The sequence below is a fragment of the Heterodontus francisci genome, chromosome 26, assembly GCF_036365525.1.
Source record: "Heterodontus francisci isolate sHetFra1 chromosome 26, sHetFra1.hap1, whole genome shotgun sequence".
Lineage (NCBI taxonomy): Eukaryota > Metazoa > Chordata > Chondrichthyes > Heterodontiformes > Heterodontidae > Heterodontus > Heterodontus francisci.
In genome coordinates this window covers 7,033,479-7,043,163 of record NC_090396.1, presented here as the reverse complement: position 1 = coordinate 7,043,163, position 9,685 = coordinate 7,033,479, and the positions used below count along the sequence as shown (strand labels likewise).

The following is a 9,685-nucleotide window of genomic DNA, read 5'->3' as shown; positions in this document are numbered from 1 at the left end:
TCTATCATTCCCTCTCTCTCTCTCTATCATTCCTCCTCTCTCTCTCTCGCTATCATTCTCCCTCTCTCTCGCTATCATTCCTCTCTCTCTCTCTCTCTCTATCATTCCCTCTCTCTCTATCTATCAATACCCCTCTCTCTTGCTATCATTCCCCCCTCTCTCTCTCTCTCTATCATTCCCCTCTCTCTATCTATCAATACCCCTCTCTCTCTGCTATCATTCCCCCTCTCTCTCTCTCTATCATTCCCCCTCTCTCTCTCTATCTATCATTCCCTCTCTCTCTCTATCTATCATTCCCTCTCTCTCTCTCTCTATCATTCCTCCTCTCTCTCTCTCTCTATCATTCCCCCTCTCTCTCGCTATCATTCCCCCTCTCTCTCTCTATCATTCCCTCTCTCTCTCTCTCTATCATTCCCCTCTCTCTCTCTATCTATCATTCCCTCTCTCTCTCTATCTGTCATTCCCCCTCTCTCTCGCTATCATTCCCCCTCTCTCTCTCTATCATTCCCCCTCTCTCTCTCTATCTATCATTCCCTCCTCTCTCTCTATCTGTCATTCCCCCTCTCTCTCGCTATCATTCCCCCTCTCTCTCTCTATCTATCATTCCCTCTCTCTCTCTATCTGTCATTCCCCTCTCTCTCGCTATCATTCCCCCTCTCTCTCGCTATCTATCATTCCCTCTCTCTCTCTATCTGTCATTCCCCCTCTCTCTCGCTATCATTCCCCCTCTCTCTCGCTATCATTCCCCCTCTCTCTCTCTATCATTCCCTCTCTCTCTCTATCTGTCATTCCCCCTCTCTCTCGCTATCATTCCCCCTCTCTCTCGCTATCATTCCCCTCTCTCTCTCTATCATTCCCTCTCTGTCTCTCTCTATCATTCCCCCTCTCTCTCTCTATCATTCCCTCTCTGTCTCTCTCTATCATTCCCCCTCTCTCTCTATTATTCCCCCTCTCTCTCTATCATTCCCTCTCTCTCTCTATCATTCCCTCTCTCTCTCTATCATTCCCCCTCTCACTCGCTATCATTCCCCCTCTCTCTCTATCATTCTCTCTCTTTCTCGGCCCACCGAGTCTGTGCTGACCAACTACCACCCATTTTTTACACTAACCCTGCAGTAATCCCATATTCCCTACCACCTACCTATACTAGGGGCAATTTATAATGGCCAATTAACCTATCAACCAGCAAGTCTTTGGCATGTGGGAGGAAACCGGAGCACCCGGAGAAAACCCACGCAGACACAGGGAGAACTTTCTCTCTCTCTCTGCCGCCGCAGGTAACTATAGGCCGGTTAGCACGACGTCTGTCATGGGGAAGGTGTTAGAATCAATCATTAAGGAGGTTGTAGCTGGGCACTTGGAAAAACTCAAGGTAATCAGGAATAGTCAACATGGTTTTGTGAAAGGGAAATCATGTTTAACCAATTTATTAGAGTTCTTTGAAGGATTAACATATCCTGCGGATAAAGGGGAGCCTGTTGATGTACTTGGATTTCCAGAAGGTATTTGACAAGGGGCCACATAAAAGCTAATTGTGCAATGTCGGAGCTCATGGTGTAGTGGGTAACATAGTAGGATGGATAGAAGATTGGCTGGCCGGCAGAAAACAGAGAGTATGTATAAATGGGTCCTTTTCTGATTGGCAGGATGTGACGAGTGGAGTCCGCAGTGGTCTGTGCTGGGGCCTCAACTTTTTACAGTTTATATCAATGACTTAGATGAGGGGAGCGATGGCACGGTAGCTAAATTTGCAGATGACACAAAGATAGGTAGGAAAGTACGTTGTGAAGAGGACATAAGGAGGTTGCAGACCAATATAGATAGGTTAAGTGAGTGGGCAAAAATCTGGCAGATGGAATATAATGTGGGAAAATGCAAAGTTGTTCACTTTGGCAGGAAGAATAAAAACTACAGAACGACTGCAGAATTCCGAGGTGCAGAGGGATCTAGGTGTTCTAGCGCATGAGTCACAAAAGTTTAGTAGGCAGGTACAGCAAGTAATAAAGAAGGCTAATGGAATGTTATCATTTATTACAAGAATAATTGAAAATAAAAGTAATAAAAGCTTCAGTTCTACAGGGCATTGGTGAGACAACATCTCAAACACGGTGTGCAGTTTTGGTCTTCTTATTTAAGGAAGGATGTAAATATGTTGGAGGCAGTTCAGAGGAGGTTTACTAGATTGATACCTGGAATGAGCGGGTTGTCTTATGAGGAAAGGTTGGACAGACTGGGCTTGTTTTCACTGGAGTTTAGAAGAGTGAGGGGAGACTTGTTTGAAGTTTATAAGATCCTGAACAGTCTTGACAAGGTGGATGTGGAAAGGATGTTTCCTCTTGTGGGTGAGTCCAGAACTAGGGGACACTGTTTTAAAATTAGGTGTCGCCCTCTTAGGACAGAGATGAGGAGAAATTTTTTCTCTGAGGGTTGTGCGACTTTGGAACTCTGCCTCAGAAGATGGTGGAGGCGGGGTCATTGAATATTTTTAAGGTGGAGGTAGATAGATTCTTGTTAGGCAAGGGAGTCAAAGATTATCGGGGGTTGATGGGAGTGTGGAATTCGAGACACAAACAGATCAGCCATGATCTTATTGAATGGTGGAGCAGGCTTGAGGGGCAGAATGGCCAATTTCTGCTCCTAGCTCGTATGTCTCACAGAGCTCACATATTGTATCCCAAAATATTACTTCCTGAAAAAAAAATCTGATTTGAATGTTAATGAATCAATACTGTCTTCCACTCCGTCTCCCTTGGGTTCTGTCCGTAAATTGACTTTTTCTTTCACTGAAATATTGTTTTCACTAATGAGGTTGAAATTTCTTCCTTCAGCCGCAGGTGGGATTCTCTGCCTCTTCTGTTCTGGACAAGGTGAAACATCTCATCCCTTTGGAATCCCAAAACAGCAATCAACACCTTCTCAATTCCTGTGACAACATCCCCAATTGACATAATCATTCCTCATAATCCAACCTCTCCCTCTTCTAAAACATTCCAGCTGTTCCCTTCTGTATCTCCAGAGTACACCAATACTTTATACAGTGGCAGTATTACCTCACTCTTTCAGTTCAACACTGACCTTTTAATACATTCCAACATCTGATTTGTGTCACTTGCAATTTCTCCCCAATCAGAACCCAGTACTTCATGAGAGGAACATTGTGGAATCCTCACCTGCTGATGGAGGGATGTTTATTGATGAAGCAGCTGGAGGTAGGTGGGTTTGAGGGCATTTCCCTCAGCAACTCCTGCAATGATGTCCAGAGCTGCAATAATTGCCCTTCAACAACCACAGCATCTTCCTGTATTCCAGCCACTGAAAGCTTTTCACCCTCGACTCCTGACATTGGGATTCTTTCCTGCCTTACTTGCTTCAATATTGCCATGGTATTGAGGCCTCCCACTATTGCCATTAATCTCTTTTGTCCGTGTCTCTATCAAGGCTGCAGTGAGGTCTGATACTGGCAGAACCCACACTGATGGTTATTGGTCAGTGGATGATGTTAGATAGCGTTATTAATGAAAGCAGAATGATATTGACAGGAGGTGAGAGTGTTCAGTGGAGACAGGGAAAGGCGGAGAGAGTGGGAGTTACCCAGCTCTAGTTGTAGCAACAGAGTGTTTGCGGAGTTGCTGACTGTACCGGGGCAGCGAGGCTGAAGGACGGACAGACAGAGGTAGGAAGCCGGCCAGTGTAACTGCCCCGTCCCGGGTCTCCCGGAGACAAAGTGCAACAAGGAATTTCAGGCAACTTTTCTCGCAATGATTTGAGGGGCGGGGAGGAGGAGAGTGGAGAGGGAAGGGAGGAGGAGAGTGGAGAGGGAAGGGAGGGGGAACTGGAGAGAGAGGGAAGGGAGGGGGAAACTGGAGAGAGAGGGAAGGGAGGGGAAACTGGAGAGAGAGAGAGAGGGGGGGGGGAACTGGAGAGAGAGAGGGGGGGGGGGGGAACTGGAGAGAGAGAGAGGGGGGGGGGGAACTGGAGAGAGAGAGAGAGGGGGGGGGGAACTGGAGAGAGAGAGAGAGGGGGGGGGGGAACTGGAGAGAGAGAGAGGGGGGGGGGAACTGGAGAGAGAGAGAGGGGGGGGGGGAACTGGAGAGAGAGAGAGGGGGGGGGAACTGGAGAGAGAGAGAGGGGGGGGGAACTGGAGAGAGAGAGAGGGGGGGGGGGAACTGGAGAGAGAAAGAGGGGGGGGGGAACTGGAGAGAGAAAGAGGGGGGGGGGAACTGGAGAGAGAGAGAGGGGGGGGGAACTGGAGAGAGAGAGAGGGGGGGGGGAACTGGAGAGAGAGAGAGGGGGGGGGAACTGGAGAGGGAGAGAGGGGGGGGAACTGGAGAGGGAGAGAGGGGGGGGAACTGGAGAGGGAGAGAGGGGGGGGGAACTGGAGAGGGAGAGAGGGGGGGGGAAACTGGAGAGAGAGAGAGGGGGGGGGGAACTGGAGAGAGAGAGGGGGGGGGGGAACTGGAGAGAGAGAGAGGGGGGGGGAACTGGAGAGAGAGAGAGGGGGGGGGAACTGGAGAGAGAGAGAGGGGGGGGGGAACTGGAGAGAGAGAGGGGGGGGGAACTGGAGAGGGAGAGAGGGGGGGGGAACTGGAGAGGGAGAGAGGGGGGGGGAACTGGAGAGGGAGAGAGGGGGGGGAAACTGGAGAGAGAGAGAGGGGGGGGGAAACTGGAGAGAGAGAGAGGGGGGGGGGGAACTGGAGAGAGAGAGGGGGGGGGGAACTGGAGAGAGAGAGAGGGGGGGGAACTGGAGAGAGAGGGAAGGGGGGGGGAACTGGAGAGAGAGGGAAGGGGGGGGGGGAACTGGAGAGAGAGGGAAGGGGGGGGGGGAACTGGAGAGAGAGGGAAGGGGGGGGAACTGGAGAGAGAGGGAAGGGGGGGGGGAACTGGAGAGAGAGGGAAGAGGGGGGGGGGAACTGGAGAGAGAGGGAAGGGAGTGGGGAACTGGAGAGAGAGGGAAGGGAGTGGGGAACTGGAGAGAGAGGGGGGGGGGAAACTGGAGAGAGAGGGGGGGGGAAACTGGAGAGAGAGGGGGGGGAGGAACTGGAGAGAGAGGGGGGGGAGGAACTGGAGAGAGAGGGGGGGGAGGAACTGGAGAGAGAGGGGGGGGAGGAACTGGAGAGAGTGGGGGGGGGGAACTGGAGAGAGTGGGGGGGGAACTGGAGAGAGTGGGGGGGGGAAACTGGAGAGGGAGAGGGGGGGGGAAACTGGAGAGGGAGAGAGGGGGGGAAACTGGAGAGGGAGAGAGGGGGGGAAACTGGAGAGGGAGAGAGGGGGGGAAACTGGAGAGAGGGGGGGGAAACTGGAGAGAGGGGGGGAACTGGAGAGGGAGAGAGGGGGGGAACTGGAGAGGGAGAGAGGGGGGGGGAACTGGAGAGGGAGAGAGGGGGGGGAACTGGAGAGGGAGAGAGGGGGGGGGAACTGGAGAGAGGAGAGAGGGGGGGGGAACTGGAGAGGGAGAGAGGGGGGGGGAACTGGAGAGGGAGAGAGGGGGGGGAACTGGAGAGGGAGAGAGGGGGGAGGGAAACTGGAGAGGGGGGGGGAAACTGGAGAGGGAGAGAGGGGGGGGGAACTGGAGAGGGAGAGAGGGGGGGGGAACTGGAGAGGGAGAGAGGGGGGGGGGAACTGGAGAGGGAGAGAGGGGGGGGGAACTGGAGAGGAGAGAGGGGGGGGAACTGGAGAGGGAGAGAGTGGGGGGGAACTGGAGAGGGAGAGAGGGGGGGGGGAACTGGAGAGGGAGAGAGGGGGGGGGGAACTGGAGAGGGAGAGAGGGGGGGGGAACTGGAGAGGGAGAGAGGGGGGGGGAACTGGAGAGGGAGAGAGGGGGGGGAACTGGAGGAAGGGGGGGAGAAACTGGAGAGGGAGGGAGGGAGGGAAACTGGAGAGGGAGGGGGGAAACTGGAGAGGGAGGGGGGGAACTGGAGAGGGAGAGAGGGGGGGGAACTGGAGAGGGAGGGAGAGGAAGGGGGGGGGAGAAACTGGAGAGGGAGGGAAACTGGAGAGGGAGGGGGGGGGAAACTGGGGAGGGAGGGAGGGAAACTGGGGAGGGAGGGAGGGAAACTGGAGAGGGAGGGAGGGAAACTGGAGAGGGAGGGGGGGGGAACTGGGAGGGAGGGAAACTGGAGAGGGGGGAGAAACTGGAGGGAGGGGGGAGAGAAACTGGAGAAGAGGGGGGGAGGGGAACAGGGGGGGAGAAACTGGAGAAGAGGGGGGGAGGGGGAACGGAGGGGGGGGAACTGGAGAGGGAGGGGGGGAAACTGGAGGGGGGGGGAACTAACTGGGGAGGGAGGGAAACTGGAGAGGGAGGGGGGGAACTGGAGGGGGGGGAACTGGGGAGGAGGGGGAACTGGAGAGGGGGGGAGAAACTGGAGGGGGGGAGAAACTGGAAAGGGAGGGGGGGGAAACTGGGGAGGGAGGGAGAAACTGGAGAGAGGGGGGTGAGGGGAACTGGAGGGGGGGGGAAACTGGAGAGGGGGGAACTGGAGGGGGGGGAACTGGAGAGGGAGGGGGAGGGACTAACTGGGGATGGGGGGGAAACTGAGAGGGAGGGAGGGGGGGAGAAACTGGAGAAGAGGGGGGTGAGGGGGAACTGGAGGGGGGGGAAACTGGAGAGGGAGGGGGGGGGAACTGGAGAGGGAGGGGGGAGGGAGAAACTGGAGAGGGAGGGGGGGAAACTGGAGAGGGGGGGGAAAACTGGAGAGGGGGGAAACTAGGTAGGGAGGGGGGGAAACTGGAGAGGGGGGAAACTGGAGAGGAGGGAGGGAGGGGGGGGAAGAAACTGGGGGGGGGAGAAACTGGAGAGGGAGGGAGGGAGGCGGGGAGAAACTGGAGGGGGGAGGGGAAAACTGGAGAGAGAGGGAGGGAGGGGGGGTGGAAACTGGAGAGGGAGGGAGAAACTGGAGAGGGAGGAGGGGGAGGGGGAAACTGGAGAGGGGGAGGGGGAGGGGGAGGGGGAAACTGGAGAGGGGGGGAGGGGGAGGGGGAAACTGGAGAGGAGGGGGAGGGGGAAACTGGAGAGGGGGGAGGGGGAGGGGAAACTGGAGAGGGGAGGGAGAAACTGGAGAGGGAGGGAGGGAGGGGGGGATGGGGAAACTGGAGAGGGAGGGGAAACTAGAGAGGGAGGAGGGGAAACTAGAGAGGAAGGGGGTGGAACTGGAGAGGGAGGAAGGGGGGGGGGGAAACTGGAGAGGGAGGAAGGGGGGGGGGGAAACTGGAGAGGGAGGAAGGGGGGGGGAACTGGAGAGGGAGGAAGGGGGGAAACTGGAGAGAGAGGGAGGGAGGGGGAAACTGGAGAGGGAGGAAGGGGGGGAAACTGGAGAGAGAGGGAGGGAGGGGGAGGGGAGGGGGAAACTGGAGAGGGAGGAAGGGGGGCGAAACTGGAGAGGGAGGGAGGGGGAGGGGGGAAGGGAAACTGGAGAGGGAGGGGAAACTAGGGAGGGAGGGGGAAGGGAAACTGGAGAGGGAGTGAGGGAGGGGGGAAACTGGAGAGGGTGGAGGGGGGGCGAACTGGAGAGGGAGGAGGGGGGAAACTGGGGAGAGAGGGAGGGAGGGGGGGGGGAACTGGAGAGGGAGGGTGGGGGGGAGGGAGAAACTGGAGAGGGGGGGGGTGGAAACTGGAGAGGGAGGAAGGGGGGGAGGGAGAAACTGGAGAGAGGGGGGAGGGGGAAACTGGAGAGGGAGGGAGTGGGAGGGGGGAGGGGGAAACTGGAGAGGGAGGGGGGGAGGGGGTAACTAGAGAGGGAGGAAGGATGGGCAAAACTGGAGAGAGAGGGAGGGAGGGGGAGGGGAAACTGGGGGGGGAGGGGGAAACTGGAGAGGGAGGGAGGGGGGGGGAAACTGGAGAGGGAGGGAGGGAGGGGGGGAACTGGAGAGGGGGGGGGAAACTGGAGAGGGAGGAAGTGGGGGGCGAAATTGGAGAGAGAGGGAGGGAGGGGGAGGGGGAGGGGAGGGGGAAACTGGAGAGGGAGGGAAGGGGGGAAACTGGAGAGGGAGGGAGGGAGGGAGGGGGCAAACTGAAGAGGGAGGGAGGGGGGGGGAACTGGAGAGGGAGGGAGGGGGGTGGGAAACTGGAGAGGGAGGGGGGGGGAACTGGAGAGGGAGGGAGTGGGGGGAAACTGGAGAGGGAGGGAGGGGGGGAGAAACTGGAGAGGGGGGGGGTAAACTGGAGAGGGTGGGGAAACTGGAGAGGGAGGGGGGGTGAAACTGGAGAGGGAGGGGGAAACTGGAGAGGGGGGAAACTGGAGAGGGAGGAGGGAGGGAAACGAGAGGGAGGGGGAAAACTGGAGAGGGAGGGAGGGGGGGGGGAAACTGGAGAGGGAGGGAGGGGAAACTAGGGAGGAAGGGGGGGGGGATCTGGAGAGGGAGGAAGGGGGGGAACTGGAGAGGGAGGGAGGAGGGGGGGAAAACTGGAGGGGGGGGAACTGGAGAGGGAGGGGGAGGGACTAACTGGGGAGGGGGGGAAACTGGAGAGGGAGGGGGGAGGGAGAAACTGGGGAGTGGGGGAAGAAACTGGAGAGGGAGGGGGGGAAACTGGGGAGGGGGGGGAAACTGGAGGGGGGGAAAACTAGGGAGGGAGGGGGGGTGGAAACTGGAGAGGGAGGGAAGGGGGAGGAAACTGGGGGGGGAGGGGGAAACTGGAGAGGGAGGGAGGGGGGGGGAAACTGGAGAGGGAGGGAGGGAGGGGGGGGAACTGGAGAGGGGGGGGGAAACTGGAGAGGGAGGGAGGGAGGCGGGGGAGAAACTGGAGAGGGAGTGGGGAGGGGGAAAACGAGAGAGAGGGAGGGAGGGGGGGTGGAAACTGGAGAGGGAGGAGGGGAGGGGAAACTGGGGAGGGGAAACTGGAGAGGGAGGGAGGGGGGGGAGAGGGGAAACTGGAGAGGGAGGGGGGGGAGAGGGGGAAACTGGAGAGGGAGGAGGGGGGGGAAACTGGAGAGGGGGGGAGGGGGGGGGAAACTGGAGAGGGAGGGAGGGAGGGGGGGGGCAACTGGAGAGGGAGGGGGAAACAGGAGGGGGGGGAACTGGAGAGGGAGGAGGGGGGGGTAACTGGAGAGAGAGGGAGGGAGGGGGGAAACTGGAGAGAGAGGGAGGGAGGGGGGAAACTGGAGAGAGAGGGAGGGAGGGGGAAACTGGAGAGGGAGGAAGGGGGGGGGGTCGAAACTGGAGAGAGAGGAGGGGGAGGGAGGGGGAAACTGGAGAGGGCGGAAGGGGGGGGCGAAACTGGAGAGAGAGGGAGGGGAGGGGGAAACTGGAGAGGGAGGGGGGGGGGAAACTGGAGAGGGAGGGAGGGGGGAGGGGAACTGGAGAGGGAGGGAGGGGGAGGGGAAACTGGAGAGGGAGGGAGGGGGGAGGGGAAACTGGAGAGGGAGGGAGGGGGAAGGGAAACTGGAGAGGGAGGGAGGGGGGGAAACTGGAGAGGGAGGGAGGGGGGCGAACTGGAGAGGGAGGAGGGGGGGAAACTGGAGAGGGAGGGAGGGGGGGAGGGGGATAACTGGAGAGGGGGGGTGGAAACTGGAGAGGGAGGGAGGGGGGTAGGGAGAAACTGGAGAGGGAAACTGGAGAGGGAGGGGGGAGGGGGTAACTAGAGAGGGAGGAAGGATGGGGCAAAACTGGAGAGGGAGGGAGGGGGAGGGGGAAACTGGAGAGGGAGGAAGTGGGGGGCGAAATTGGAGATATAGGGAGGGGGGGGAGGGGA

General features: G+C 58.4%; 1 protein-coding gene across 1 annotated transcript in view; it reads left to right on the top strand.

Moving 5' to 3' along the window:
- Nucleotides 1-3,609: 3,609 nt before the first annotated feature.
- Nucleotides 3,610-9,685, top strand: part of LOC137384522 (protein HEATR9-like) — a 282,848-nt gene continuing 276,772 nt past the window's right edge. The window contains exon 1 of the mRNA XM_068058659.1: nucleotides 3,610-3,673. The gene's annotated coding sequence lies outside the window, so the exon portion shown is untranslated. The remainder of the gene's footprint in view (nucleotides 3,674-9,685) is intronic.